The 16,671-nt window shown below is 43.8% G+C and overlaps 1 protein-coding gene across 1 annotated transcript in view; it reads right to left on the bottom strand.

The window, feature by feature from the left end:
• SPAG5 (sperm associated antigen 5) overlaps nucleotides 1–13,550 on the bottom strand; it is a 137,204-nt gene extending 123,654 nt beyond the window's left edge. The window contains exon 1 of the mRNA XM_073565525.1: nucleotides 13,424–13,550. The gene's annotated coding sequence lies outside the window, so the exon portion shown is untranslated. The remainder of the gene's footprint in view (nucleotides 1–13,423) is intronic.
• Between the last annotated feature and the right edge of the window lie 3,121 nt (nucleotides 13,551–16,671).

Here is a 16,671-nt window from a genome sequence, read left to right as displayed (position 1 = left end):
GTTCCTCAGCAGGAATTGCTCGACGTAGCTGTGAGTCCTGCCTGGTGATGGATCCTAGGACACGTAGCAGCAAGTCATTGAAGCTCTGTTCCGACATCCTCATGTACTCGAAAAACTTCTCTGGGTTTTCACACAGCTCAGTGTACAAAGAGTAGTAGGCTCCACGACTCTCACGGAAATCAATGATGGGGTGTTGCCAATAGCGACAACATCTTCTCCATCTTTCTCTTCATCACAAGCCACAGCAAAGGCAAAACCCAATTTCAATGACAAATCAAGATTAAGAATGAAGCTCTCCATGCTAAGATCCATCTTGAAGCTGGATACAGTAGCAAAAGATGAGGCTTTCATCCGTGCAGTGTGTTTATATACAGAAATACAACGAGACATGCCCATTGGGTTTCTGGTGTCAAGGAAACTACTGGAAAAGCATTGGAAATATCGAATGCGTGCGCAGAAACAACGCAAAAACGTATACAAACGCACACATACGCAACATTTTTTGGTGTCATGTGTATGATGATGCGGATAAAAAAATGCTGCGTAAACATGCGTTTCTGCATGCGTTTGCAGATGATACACTGCGTACAGAAATGCTAATGTGAACCTAGCCTCAGTGTTACTTGGTCTCAGGTGTGAATAATACAAGAGTGTTAAATTTGGTGTTATCACTCTTACATTCTCACATACTGATCACTGGAAGTTGAACATGGCGCCACATGGCAAAGGACTGTCTGAGGATCTGAAAAAAAAAAATTGTTGCTCTACATAAAGATGGCCTAGGCTATAAGAAGATTGTCAGCACCCTGAACCTGAGCTGTAACACGATGACCAAGACCACACAGCGGTGTGACAAGACAGGCTCAACTCAGAACTTGTATCGCCATGGTGGGCCAAAGAAGCTGACTGCACGTGCTCAGCGTCATATCCAGAGGTTGTGTTTTTACATCACACATATGAGTGCTGCCAACATTGCTAAAGGGATGGGGGGTCAGACTGTCAGTGCTCAGACCATACTCCGCACACTGCATCAAATTCGTCTGCATGGCTGTCGTCACAGAAGGTAGCCTCTTCTAATGATGATGCACAAGAAAACCCGCAAACACTGTGCTGAAGACAAGCAGACTAAGGACATGGATTACTGGAACTATGTCCTGTAGTCTGATGAGACCAAGATAAACTTATTTGGTTCAGATGGTGTCAAGAGTGTGTGGCGCCAACTATGTGCGAAGTACAAAGACAAGTGTGTCCTGCCTACAGTCAAGCATGGTGGTGGAGTGTCATGGTTTGCAGCTGCATGAGTGCTGTCAGCTGTGGGGAGCTACAGTTCATTGAGAGGACCATGAGTGTCAACATATACCGGGACATGCTGAAGCAGAGCATGATCCCCCTCCCCTCCGGAAACTGGGTCACAGGGCAGTATTCCAACGTAATATCGACCCCAAACAATCCTCCAAGACAACCACTGCCTTGCTAAAGAAACAGAGGGTAAATGTGCTGGACTGGACAAGGACAACTCCAAGCCTAAACCATATTGAGCATCTGTGGGGGCATCATCAAATGGAAAGTGGAGGAGCGCAAAGTCTCCAACATCAACCAGCTTCGTGAGGTCGTCATGGAGGATTCCAGCGGCAACCTGTGAAGCTCTACTGAACTCTGTGCCCAAGACAGTTGTTGTCCACTACTTTTATCTTTGGGATAGGTTATCAAAGTCTGATGGGCCAGGGTCCCACACCCCCACCAATCAGCTATTATATGTGGCTTCCGGCCAGAAGTACTTACTTGCGGAGCTGGTCATCTACTTGTAGTGGCTGGTGCTTGTTACTGCACATCTACCTCCTATTGATTTGTATAGCAGGTGGATGTTTAGTACCCTGTGGCGCCCACTACAAGTAAACCGCCAGCTATGTATATACTTTTGGCCGCTACCACTGATAACAGCTGATCGGCGGGGCGCTGGTCCCCAGCTGATCAGACATTAATGACCTATCCTAAGGATAGGTCATCAGTGTAAAAGTAGAGGACAGCCTCTTTAAAGTATTGATTGAAAATAATAGTGGCCACACAAAATATTGACACTTTGGGGACAATTTGGCCACTTTTACTTAGGGGTGTACTCACTTTTATTGCCAACAGTTTAGACATTAATGCCTGTGTGTAATTTAGAGGGAACCAAATTTACATTGTTATACAAGCTGTACACTGACTACTTTGCATCAAAGTGTCAGTTCTTCAATGTTGTCCCATGAAAATATATAACACCATATTTATAAAAACATGAGGGGTGTACTCACTTTTGTGATATACTGTAGCAGCTGCTGTTACTGACAAAAAAAAACAGCTAACAAAATGTACAGAATTTAATACGTAAAGAAGCACTCATTAGAATCATTAGGTAAACCTGTATGAATGTATACGTAGTATAAGTGATAACATAGTCATTGATCGCAGACTTCTCTGGTTTACAGCGCCACTCCGGTCCTCTTCTGAGTCATGTGACATGCCAGATCACACTTCCAGAAGTCGCTATTAGGCTGGGGTGACACTTGCGAGAAACTCGCATGAGTCTCGCATCTTAATACCCGGCACTCGGGACCAGAGCGCTCAGCTGCATAGAAATACATGCAGCCGCACGCTCCGGTCCCAAGTGCTGGCGGCAGTGTCTGGTATTAAGATGCGAGACTCGTCCAGGTTTCTCGCAAGTGTGACCCCAGCCTTACAATGTGAGTCTTGTTCTGACGCTCCATAGACTCACATTGTAAGAACGACTTCCGGCTCACACATAGACCCCCGTGTGATCAGGAGGGGTGTAACTACAATCACGTTACACAGAAAAGAACCAGAGCAGCGCTACACTACATATACATTCACAAGAAACTAGCTAATAATTTTAATGGGAGTGCTGAGTGGGGAATAGAGCTGGAGTGACCGATGCTTCAGACCTACAAATAGCTCTTCAGCCTCATTCAATTCAAATGCTGATTTTGCAGTAATGGAGGAACAGGCCGGCCATGTAGTGCTATTGCAGGACTTGTCTTTGAAGAGCTATATGCACATATAAACTCTGTTTTTTTTGTTTTTGTTTTTTGGGGGGGGGGGGGGGTAGGGTGGAATCTTGCTGACAGATGGGGTTATCTATGGAAGTGGAGTCTAAAGGCCCAGTCTCACATAGCAAGATCGCTGAAACGTCACCGTTTTTGTGTGACACATAGCGGCAACCGGGCCCCCGCTGCCATGTCGCTGATTGTGCTCGAATGTCCTGGGCCATTTTTTGATCGCTGGTGTCCCGCTGGCCAGTGCGCATTGCTGTGTTTTACACCGTCAAGCGACGTCGTTGGCGACTCAGAACGCAGGCGGGAGTAGTCAGAATAGCTGCTGTGTGACAAGGTCCCAACGACCGCCGAGGTCGTTATACGGATCGCCGCATCGTAGTTGCGTCGTTGGGTAAATATGCCTGTTTGACAGCTTACTAGCGACCATGTTGCGACACACCAGCGATACTTACCAGGTCGTATCGTTGTTGGGATCGCTTGTGCGTCGCTCAGTGTAACGGTACCTTAACCCCTTAAGCCCCAAGGGTGGTTTGCACGTTAATGCCCGGGCCAATTTTTACAATTCTGACCACTGTCCCTTTATGAGGTAATAACTCTGAAACGCTTCCATGGATCCCGGTGATTCTGACATTGTTTTCTCGTGACATATTGAACTTCATGTTAGTGGTAAAATTTCATTCAAATAACTTGAGTTTATTTGTGAAAAAAACGGAAATTTGGCAAAAATTTTGAAAATTTCACAATTTTCCAACTTTGAATTTTTATGCCCTTAAATCACAGAGATATGGCACACAAAAAACTTGATAAGTAACATTTCCCACATGTTTACTTTACATCAGCACAATTTTGTAACCAAAATCTTTTTTTGTTAGGAAGTTATAAGGGTTAAAAATTGACCAGCGATTTCTCATTTTTGCAACACCATTTTATTTTTACGGACCATATCACATTTGAAGCCACTTTGAGGGGTCTATATGATAGAAAATACCCAAAAGTGACACCATTCTAAAAACTGCACCCCTTAAGGTGCTCAAAACCACATTCAAGAAGTTTATTAACCCCTTAGGTGCGTCACAGGAATTTTTTGAATATTTAAAAAAAAAAAAGGAACATTTAACTTTTTTTCACAAAAAAAATAATTCAGGTTCAATTTTTTTTATTTTACCAAGGGTAACAGGAGAAATTGGACTGCAAAAGTTATTGTGCAATTTGTCCTGAGTACGCCGATACCTGATATGTGGGGGGGAACCACTGTTTCGGCGCATGGCCGACCTCTGAAGGTAAGGAGCGCCGTTTGACTTTTTCAATGCAAAATTGGCTGGAATTCAGATCGGACGCCATGTCACGTTTGGAGAGACCCTGAAGACCCTAAACAGTGGAAACCCCCCACAAGTGACCCCATTTTGAAACTAGACCCCTCAAGGAACTTATCTAGATATGTGGTGAGACCTTTGAACCCACAAGGGCTTCACAGAAGTTTATAACGTACAGCGGTACAATTAAAAAATCATATTTTTTCCACAAAAATGATCTTTTCACCCCCAATTTTTATTTTTTCAAGGGTAACAGGACCCTAAAAGTTATTGTGCAATTTGTCCAGAGTACGCTGATACCCCACATGTGGGGGTAGACCACTATTTGGGCGCATGGCAGAGCTCGGAAGGGAAGCAGCGCCATTTGACGTTTTGGGCTGGAATTGAGATCGGACACAATGTCGCGTTTGGAAAGCCCCTGATGTACCAAAACAGTGGAAACCCCCCACAAATGACACCATTTTGGAAACTAGACCCTCCAAGGAACTTATCTAGATGTATGGTGAGCACTTTGACCCCTCCAGTGCTTCACAGAAGTTTATAACGCCCGGGCGTGAAAATAAAAAAATTGTATTTTTTCCACAAACATGATCTTTTAGTCACCAATTTTTTTTATTTTCCCAAGGGTATAAAGCAATAATCACTCTGTCGGTGATTGACATGTGCTGAATTCACCAAAGAAAAGTAAACATAATATACAGCAATTAGTGAAATTTAAAACTTAACTTTTACTAATATAATAAAAGATTAGAACAAAATGTGTGTCACCAAGATTCATAAAAATGGTCGATTAAGTGAAGATACCTGATGATACAACAAAGAATCAGGTCCCAAAACGACCCATACAAGGATATTTGTTACCTAAGTGCAACCAGACAACAAATCATAGGATATGGCGACTTAATAGTTCATTATATACGCCATAACAAAAAAACCTTCACATATATATAAATGCAGTTATTGAAAGCCCATAATAATGGCTTTACATACAGTGGGGCAAAAAAGTATTTAGTCAGTCAGCAATAGTGCAAGTTCCACCACTTAAAAAGATGAGAGGCGTCTGTAATTTACATCATAGGTAGACCTCAACTATGGGAGACAAACTGAAAAAAAAAAATCCAGAAAATCACATTGTCTGTTTTTTTTTTCATTTTATTTGCATATTATGGTGGAAAATAAGTATTTGGTCAGAAACAAAATTTCATCTCAATACTTTGTGATATATCCTTTGTTGGCAATGACAGAGGTCAAACGCTTTCTGTAAGTCTTCACAAGGTTGCCACACACTGTTGTTGGTATGTTGGCCCATTCCTCCATGCAGATCTCCTGTAGAGCAGTGATGTTTTTGGCTTTTCGCTTGGCAACACGGACTTTCAACTCCCTCCAAAGGTTTTCTATAGGGTTGAGATCTGGAGACTGGCTAGGCCACTCCAGGACCTTGAAATGCTTCTTACGAAGCCACTCCTTCGTTGCCCTGGCGGTGTGCTTTGGATCATTGTCATGTTGAAAGACCCAGCCACGTTTCATCTTCAATGCCCTTGCTGATGGAAGGAGGTTTGCACTCAAAATCTCACGATACATGGCCCCATTCATTCTTTCATGTACCCGGATCAGTCGTCCTGGCCCCTTTGCAGAGAAACAGCCCCAAAGCATGATGTTTCCACCACCATGCTTTACAGTGGGTATGGTGTTTGATGGATGCAACTCAGTATTCTTTTTCCTCCAAACACGACAAGTTGTGTTTCTACCAAACAGTTCCAGTTTGGTTTCATCAGACCATAGGACATTCTCCCAAAACTCCTCTGGATCATCCAAATGCTCTCTAGCAAACTTCAGACGGGCCCGGACATGTACAGGCTTAAGCAGTGGGACACGTCTGGCACTGCAGGATCTGAGTCAATGGTGGCGTAGTGTGTTACTTATGGTAGGCCTTGTTACATTGGTCCCAGCTCTCTGCAGTTCATTCACTAGGTCCCCCCGCGAGGTTCTGGGATTTTTGCTCACCGTTCTTGTGATCATTCTGACCCCACGGGGTGGGATTTTGCGTGGAGCACCAGATCGAGGGAGATTATCAGTGGTCTTGTATGTCTTTCATTTTTTCATTTCTTAAGATATATGTGGTTATTGCCAGCAATACTTGAGGAACGTTTTGGCAATGGAACTGATTTGGCCATTATATGTTTGCCATATTGGAAGTGGGACACTTTTTACTGATGTGCTCCACAGATTAACATGTGGGCGCACAGGAAATTACATAAGCGTTCCAGAGGAGCGGGCACACCTGCTAGCGTGCGCCTCAAGGTCCGGAAGTGCTGGTGGAGGGGATGCGTAGTTTTGTATCCTATGGTTTAGTCCCATGTAAGCGCGCACGCCACCGGAAGTGACGTGTACCTGATGTGGGCAACGGGAACACGCAGGTCAGCACCTTTTGGTTTAACGCTTTGTGAGCGCACGCGCCGCCGGTAACACCATGTATTGGATTGAGCGGTGTATATCCGCTATGATACGCATCTCATACCACGTGTATGGCGTGTTCACAACGTTGACGCGCAGGTCGGCATCTTTTAGCGTGCACGCCGCAGGAAAAGCCGTGCATTCTAGTGAGTGGCGCACACCTATGACATGCATCGCAGACCACCATGTTAATGGCGCATTTTTTTGAAACTGGCAGCAAACAGGTATGATACTGGGAGATTCCTTTGATATCATCATGAACCACAGCTGAACTGATTATAGTGACATCTGTTAATCATTTTGGTGATTACACAGGAAGTGTATTCTTATAAATATGCCCTTTTCCCTTCACTCTCTGCAGATAGCATTAAGAGTAGAAGGTTACAACTGTCTCTTCAGCTTTAGCACTATGGCACTTTATGACAAGCTAGTCCCCTGAGGAGTTCGCTTGGACGAAACGCGTTGGGACAAAGACACCACCCCGTTTTAGGGAAAGTGCAGGGCATGTGCAATAGGGTTAGTTGTGGACTGCCCTTGTCAGGGCGGGAGTTCTGGGGATTAGATGACTGCTAGCCCCATAGGGACTGACAGGGTATTGTCCTCCCTATTTCTCCTTCCAGGGAACTCGGTCACGGTGTGATCCCTGAAGACTCCCGTCTTTCTTTCAACTCTTGGGTGAGATTGTTCTAATTTTTTCATTGCTTCAATGATCTCATTCATATTGTATATATGTATAGCCATTATTATGGGCTTTCAATAACTGCATTTATATATATATGTGAAGGTTTTTTGGTTATGGCGTGTATAATGAACTATTAAGTCGCCATATCCTATGATTTGTTGTCTAGTTGCACTTAGGTAACAAATATCCTTGTATGGGTCATTTTGGGACCTGATTCTTTGTTGTATCATCAGGTATCTTCACTTAATCGACCATTTTTATGAATCTTGGTGACACACATGTTGTTCTAATCTTTTATTATATTAGTAAAAGTTAAGTTTTAAATTTCACTAATTGCTGTATATTATTTTCCCAAGGGTACCAGGAGAAATTGGATCCCAAAAGTTGTTTTCCAATTTGTCCTGAGTACGCTGATACCCCATATGTGGGAGAAAACTACTGCATGGGCACACGTCGGGGATCGGAAGGGAAGTAGTGACGTTTTGGAATGCAGACTTTGATGGAATGGTCTGCGGGTATCATGTTGCTTTTGGAGAGCCCCTGATGTACCTAAACAGTGGAAACCCCCCACAAGTGACCCCATCTTGGAAACTAGACCCCCTAAGGAACTTATCTAGTTGTGTGGTGAGCACTTTGAACCCCCAAGTGCTTCACAGAAGTTTATAACGCCCGGGCGTGAAAATAAAAAAATCATTTTTTCCACAAAAATGATATTTTTGCCCCCAATTTTTTATTTTCCTAAGGGTAACAGGAGAAATTGGACCCCAAAAGTTGTTTGCAATTTGTCCTGAGTAGGCTGATACCCTATATGTGGGGGTAAAACACTGTTTGGGCGCATAGCAGAGCTTGGAAGGGAAGGAGCACCATTTGACTTTTTCAACGCAGAATTGGCTGGAATTGAGATCAGACGCCGTGTTGCGTTTGGAGAGCACCTGATGTGCCCAAACAGTGGAAACCCCCAATTCTAACTCCAACACACCCCTAACCCTAATCTCAGCCCTAACCCTAGCGGGAAAATGGAAATAAATACATTTTCTTTTAATTTTATTATTTTTCTCTAACTAAGGGGGTGATAACGGGGGGTTTGATTTACTATTTATGGCGGTTTCTATGTTTGGCAGCTGTCACACGCTAAAAGACGCTTTTTATTGTAAAAATAGTTTTTGCATCACCACATATTGAGAGCTATAATATTTCCGTATTTTGACCCACCGAGTCATGTGAGGTCTTAATTTTTGCGGGACGAGTTGACGTTTTTATTGGTACCATTTCCGGGCACGTGACATTTTTTGATCGCTTTTTATTCCGATTTTTTGGACGCAGAAAGAACAAAAACCAGCGTTTCATGAATTTCTTTTGGGGGGTGCGTTTACACCGTTCCGCGTGCAGAAAAACTGATAGAGCGATTTTATTCTTCGGGTCAGTACAATTACAGCGATACCACATTTATGTCTTTTTTTATGTTTTGGCGCTTTTATGCAATGAAACCTATTTTATATAAAAAAATAATTATTTTTGCATCGCTTTATTCTGCGAGCTATAACTTATTTTTTCGCTGATGATGCTGTGTGGCGGCTCGTTTTTTGCAGGACAAGATGACGTTTTCAGCGGTACCATGGATATTTATATGTGTCTTTTTGATCGCACGTTATTGCACTTTTTGTTCGGCGATATGATAATAAATCATTATTTTTTGCTTCGTTTTTTATTTTTTGCTTCGTTTTTTATTTTTTAAGGGGTTCGCTAAAGGGGTTAACTAATGGGACAGTTTTATAGGGCAGGTCGTTACGGATGCGGCGATACCAAATGTGTACTTTTATTGTTTGTTTTTTTTATTTCCAAAAAATGAATTTATTGGGGAATTTTTTTTTTCTAATTTAGCGATTTTTTTTTTAAATTATTTTAACGCTTGTTTTAAAAAAGTTTTTAACTTTATTACATTGTCCCAGGTGGGACATCACTGTCCTGTGACAGATCGCTGATCTGTCACATCACAGATCACTGTGACAGATCAGCGATCTGTCACAGGCAGTGCAGCAGACTTCCTCGTGCCTGCGCTTTGCAGGCACTGAGGAAGCCAGCTCCCTGCAGGCCCCCGTCGCCATCTTGGATTCGGGGGCCTGCAGGGATAGAGCCCCCCGCAACAGCGCTGCACATTGCGCTGCCGTGGGGGGCTCAGGGAAGCACGGAGGGAGCCCCCTCCCTGCCGATGCTTCCCTTTAACCCCCGGTACACCGCGATCGTGTTTGATCGCGGTGTGCAAGGGGTTAACGTGTCGGGGCGGTCCATGACCGCCCCTGACACATTGTGCCGGGTGTCAGCTGTGATAATTAGCTGACACCCGGCCGCGATCAGCGGCGCTCACCACGTGGGCGCCGCTGATCGCTGTGACGTACTATCCCGTCCCTGGGAATTAAGTCCTAGGGCACATGGACGGGATAGTACGTCACATGGGATTAAGGGGTTAAGCACTGTGCGGCTCTCCATGCAATTGTTCGGGTGACGCAGTGATAAGATCACCTTACTGATGTAGCCAATCACTAAGCTCAGTGACTGCACAGAGGTAAACAGCGGAGCTAAGTGACTGGCGGCAGCGGTGATGCGAGTCGTTGACGTAATGTCACCCTGCAGCCAACTCTGTGGCCACAAGGTAAGGAGGGAGCTGGTGTTGGACCAAGGGAGGGTGGGGACTTTGTTTGTTATTTTAGGTACCTTTCAGTGTTTGGGACCAACCTTCCTGGAAGAGGAAGCCCCGTTAAATCACAACAAACACACACTACATATACAGTCATGGCCAAAAGTATTGACACCCCTGCAATTCTGTCAGATAATATTCAGTTTCTTCCTGAAAATGATTGCAAACACAAATTCTTTGGTATTATCTTCATTTAATTTGTCTTAAATGAAAAAACGCAAAAGAGAATGAAGCAAAAAGCAAAACATTGATCATTTCACACAAAACTCCAAAAATGGGCCGGACAAAAGTATTGGCACCCTCAGCCTAATACTTGGTTGCACAACCTTTAGCCAAAATAACTGCGACCAACCGCTTCCGGTAACCATCAATGATTTTCTTACAATGCTCTGCTGGAATTTTAGACCATTCTTCTTTGGCAAACTGCTCCAGGTCCCTGATATATGAAGGGTGCCTTCTCCAAACTGCCATTTTTAGATCTCTCCACAGGTGTTCAATGGGATTCAGGTCTGGACTCATTGCTGGCCACTTTAGAAGTCCCCAGTGCTTTCTGTCAAACCATTTTCTAGTGCTTTTTGAAGTGTGTTTTGGGTTATTGTCCTGCTGGAAGACCCATGACCTCTGAGGTAGACCCAGCTTTCTCACACTGGGCCCTAAATTATGCTGCAAAATTTGTTGGTAGTCTTCAGACTTCATAATGCCATGCACACGGTCAAGCAGTCCAGTGCCAGAGGCAGCAAAGCAACCCCAAAACATCAGGGAACCTCCGCCATGTTTGACTGTAGGGACCATGTACTTTTCTTTGAATGCCTCTTTTTTCTCCTGTAAATTCTATGTTGATGCTTTTGCCCTAAAAGCTCTACTTTTGTCTCATCTGACCAAAGAACATTCTTCCAAAATGTTTTAGGCTTTTTCAGGTAAGTTTTGGCAAACTCCAGCCTGGCTTTTTTATGTCTCGGGGTAAGAAGTGGAGTCTTCCTGGGTCTCCTACCATACAGTCCCTTTTCATTCAGATGCCGACGGATAGTACGAGTTGACACCGTTGTACCCTCGGACTGCAGGGCAGCTTGAACTTGTTTGGATGTTAGTCTAGGTTCTTTATCCAACATCCGCACAATCTTGCGTTGAAATCTCTTGTCAATTTTTCTTTTCCGGCCACATCTAGGGAGGTTAGCCACAGTGCCATGGGCTTTAAACTTCTTGATGACACTGCGCACGGTAGACACAGGAACATTCAGGTCTTTGGAGATGGACTTGTAGCCTTGAGATTGCTCATGCTTCCTCACAATTTGGTTTCTCAAGTCCTCAGACAGTTCTTTGGTCTTCTTTCTTTTCTCCATGCTCAATGTGGTACACACAAGGACACAAGACAGAGGTTGAGTCAACTTTAATCCATGTCAACTGGCTGCAAGTGTGATTTAGTTATTGCCAACACCTGTTAGGTGCCACAGGTAAGTTATAGGTGCTGTTAATTACACAAATTAGAGAAGCATCACATGATTTTTCGAACAGTGCCAATACTTTTGTCCACCCTCTTTGTTATGTTTGGTGTGGAATTATATCCAATTTGGCTTTAGGACAATTCTTTTTGTGTTTTTTCATTTAAGACAAATTAAATGAAGATAATAATACCAAAGAATTTGTGTTTGCAATCATTTTCAGGAAGAAACTGAGTATTATCTGACAGAATTGCAGGGGTGTCAATACTTTTGGCCATGACTGTATATTCCACACACGCATTACATACGTGTACACACACGCATTACATACGTGTACACACACGCATTACATACGTGTACACACACGCATTACATACGTGTACACACACGCATTACATACGTGTACACACACGCATTACATACGTGTACACACACGCATTACATACGTGTACACACACGCATTACATACGTGTACACACACGCATTACATACGTGTACACACACGCATTACATACGTGTACACACACGCATTACATACGTGTACACACACGCATTACATACGTGTACACACACGCATTACATACGTGTACACACACGCATTACATACGTGTACACACACGCATTACATACGTGTACACACACGCATTACATACGTGTACACACACGCATTACATACGTGTACACACACGCATTACATACGTGTACACACACGCATTACATACGTGTACACACACGCATTACATACGTGTACACACACGCATTACATACGTGTACACACACGCATTACATACGTGTACACACACGCATTACATACGTGTACACACACGCATTACATACGTGTACACACACGCATTACATACGTGTACACACACGCATTACATACGTGTACACACACGCATTACATACGTGTACACACACGCATTACATACGTGTACACACACGCATTACATACGTGTACACACACGCATTACATACGTGTACACACACGCATTACATACGTGTACACACACGCATTACATACGTGTACACACACGCATTACATATTATATATACACACACACACATTACATATACACACACACACGTATTACATATTATATATACACACACACACACGCATTATATACACACACATATTATACACACACGCATTATATATAATATATATATTATACACACACGCATTACATATATTATATACACACACACGCATTACATATATTATACATACACACATATTATACACACACGCATTATATATATTATACATACAGACACACACATTACATATAAATTATATATACACACACACGCATTACATATATATTATACATACAGACACACACATTACATATAAATTATATATACACACACACGCATTACATATACTGTATATTATATATACACACACACGCATTATATATATATTATATACACACACATATTATACACACACACGCATTACATAAATATTATACACACACACAGTACATATATATTATGCACACACACATTACATATATATTATATACACACGCATTACATATATATTATATACCCACTCTCTCTCTTTTACAGACAGCTGCCTTTTGGTATTGCTAGCCGCCCTTACACCTCCGTGTAGTGACACAGATGTTACACAGAGACACCCGGAATGACGTCGGAGGCAGGGATACACAGACTCCCAGGAGCTGCGCCATGACACCACTGTCAGTAATAGCTAATTACTAACTGTCAGCCATCGTTAGAGCAGGCCCCCACTACTACGCCCAGCAGACACCCGTTACCTCACAACACCACAAGCGTTGCTGACTGTGCTCGCCTTAATCAGCGCCACAAGTTCAAAACCCAATCTCACAAGATCCCATAGGCTGACAGGAGACCAATCAGAAATTAAATCAGGTCTGCGTTCCGAGCCTCATTTTGAAACAGACAGTTGTTTCGAAAGCCTGCTAGTGATGATGATCACGTGACTTGGTGACGTAATGTTTACCACTCTGTGTCGGGGCTGGGCTTGCGGCCGACTGAAGGCAGGCGGTGCTAGAGGGTGACCGCCTCCTTATCGCTGCGTCCTGTGTATAGCCTGACGTTATGCAGTTTAGTGTAGCGCTTGTCCCGGACGTTATAGGGAACCACCCCGGCAGTAGCATCGTCATTAGAGGGCGCCATCTATAGTCTTATTTGTCCCGTAATATCCCCATCAGGGCTGGATGGGCTTTATTTTTTAGTGTACGTTCTTGTGTTTCTAGAGTTGTAATACTTTTTCTTGTTTTTTTCTCATCTGTTGAGATTACAACACAGACACATCTGACCTCACACTTCTAGAACGTCCCCCTCTATCCCCAACCAGCACAAACTCATCCTGCTGATACCCCGATACTGAGCCAGGGCCGGACTGGCCATATGTCAATTCTGGCAAATGCTAAAAGGGCCTGTCTGGTTGTGGGCTGTCTTGTCTGCTATGTTAACGGAATCGGTGTTTTCAAGACACCCCATTCTGTTAAGAGATGTGACGAGGCAAAAAATTGCTGACTCCGTCACTTACCCCAGCAGGCCACGGGTGTCATTAGAAATATTGGTCTTGTAGTAAATCTTCCTTTCCTCCATCCAGGGTAATATTAGTAATATATCCCATCTGGTGCTTGGGGACGGGGACAGCATGGGCCTGTGTGATTTCACATGCCAGGGCTGAATATCAGCCCCAGTCTGTACCTGGCTGAGCCACTGCTGCAAATGTGCCCCTGTAACTGCACCTGCTGTGTGGTACAACTACAGTGCTCCTTAGTGCCCCGCTTATTAATGCCACCACTGTGCCCCCCATATAGTATTGCCACCACTGTGCCCCCCACATACTATGCCACTGCTGTTTCCCCACATAGTAATGCCACCACTGTACCCCCCCACATGTTAATGCCACCACTGTGTCCCCAACAAAGTAATGCGTACCACTGTGCCCCCCTCTTATTAATGCCACCACTGTGCCCCCCACATACTATGCCACTGCTGTTTCCCCACATAGTAATGCCACCACTGTGCCCCCCCACATCCCCCGCATAGCAGTGCCACCACTGTGCCCCCCACATAGCAATGCCACCTACCGTGTCCCCCGCATAGTAATGCCTCTGATCTAAGAGTATGGGCGTCACTAATAGGCTGTAAGCTAAATGCTCTGCATTACCTGTGTGTTAATAATGCCGCATACAGATTATCATTTTTTATGCACTAATATACCTAACAACCACCAGTTATAGATTGTCAGGGTGGTTGTTTCATCGGTATTGCTGCACCTGTGTAACCGCCATCTTTAATTGGGTTTGCTGCACCCCGATAGTGCAATTGTTTGGAGTCCTGGGCAGATAAGCATCTCTGCCTTTTTCTGGTGTTTTTTGACAGAAAAAATTTTTTGGAGGATTTCTAAGTCCTCTTTTTGTGTCGGTGAGCTCTGATTAAAATGATACCTTGATTGATGAAATCCGTCTTGTGGTTGTCGTCTGTATTTGTAGTTTTCAGTTAATGATATCCTTGTGCTTCGGGGTGGAGCTTTATGGGTGCTCTTATTAGGTATTCTTACTGATGGCTTATAACAGGCCACAGATCCCTCAGTGTCCTGCCCCCTATTTTACATACTGAATATGTAGTGAAAAAAAATCACATTCAGCAGTCGCCTGCGCTGCAGCATGATCGCATCTATAATATGATCGCTTCATGACATTCACGGTACATGTACTGCGCATGTTGTGTCTCTCCCTTTGATGTGGGTTCCGGCGCTGAGCCCACATTTTCTCAGCACATATCAGCTAATTTGAACAGCTGAGGCTACTTTCACACTAGCGTCGTGTGACGTACATTGCAATGCCCCGTTTTGGAGAAAAAACGCATCCTGCAAAGTTGCCCGCAGGATGCGTTTTTTCTCCATACACTTGCATTAGCGACGCCTTGCGACGTATGGCCACACGTCGCATCCATCGTGCGACGGATGCGTCGTGTTTTGGCTGCCGCAACACACAAAAAAAGTTACATGTAACTTTTTTTGTGCGTCGTGTCCGCCATTTTCGACCGCGCATGCGTGGCCGAAACTCCGCCCCCTCCTCCCTGAACATTACAATGGGGCAGCGGATGCGTTGAAAAACTGCATCCGCTGCCCCCATTGTGCAAATCTTTCACAACATGCGTCGGTGCGACGGGCCCGTACTGACGCAAGTGTGAAAGTAGCCTGACGTGCCTGCAACAGCCGCAGGTGGCATCGTGATCCCCCAGCGGCTGTTAACCTGTTAAATGCTGCTATCAATCTCTGACAGCGGCATTTAATGTGATTGCGCCGGAAGCACATCACTAATACCGCCCATCGGTGTCCGTGTCACATGACCGCGGGTCGCCGATGGGTTGGCATGACAACCCGGGGTCTGCAGCAGGCCCCTGTGGTTGTCATTGCCGGATTGCTATGAGTGCCACCCAGCAGTCGGCGCTCATGGCAATTGAGCATTTTTGCCACTCAGAGCAGGGCTGAAGCTCTGCTCTGTAGCCCAAACGATAGGGTTATTGGAGCTTCTAACCTCCCATGGAGACTATTGAAGCAAGTTTAAAGTAAAAAAAAAAGTTTTAAAAAATATATTAAAAAAATAAACGTTCAAATTACCCCCCTTTCGCCCCATTCAAAATAAAACAAAAAAAAATTAAAAAATACACATTTGGTATCGCCGCATTCAGAATCACTCAATCTATCAAGATATAAAAAGAATCCAGTTGGTAAATGGATAAATGCACAACACCAAACTAGTATAAATTGCCAATAATTACAAATTTTATTAAATACAATAACATAGCATAGCAAGAAAATTCACAGATAAAACAGGGATACTGCAATCCTAAAGAGGAGCCATATTGCACATTTACCCAAAGCTGGCATTGACAATTACATAATATTGCAGAGGCCTAAATGCCTACAAAAAATTGCCAAACTCATGTGTCCATAGTAACACCCATATAAACTATTATCATATAAACTGATTAAACGTACTAAAATTATGGAAAATTT

Source organism: Dendrobates tinctorius, unplaced genomic scaffold (assembly GCF_039654945.1).
Source record: "Dendrobates tinctorius isolate UK_male_01 unplaced genomic scaffold, ASM3965494v1 ptg000016l, whole genome shotgun sequence".
NCBI lineage: Eukaryota > Metazoa > Chordata > Amphibia > Anura > Dendrobatidae > Dendrobates > Dendrobates tinctorius.
Note: the sequence above shows the minus strand (reverse complement) of the source record. Positions and strands in the feature narration are given on the sequence as shown.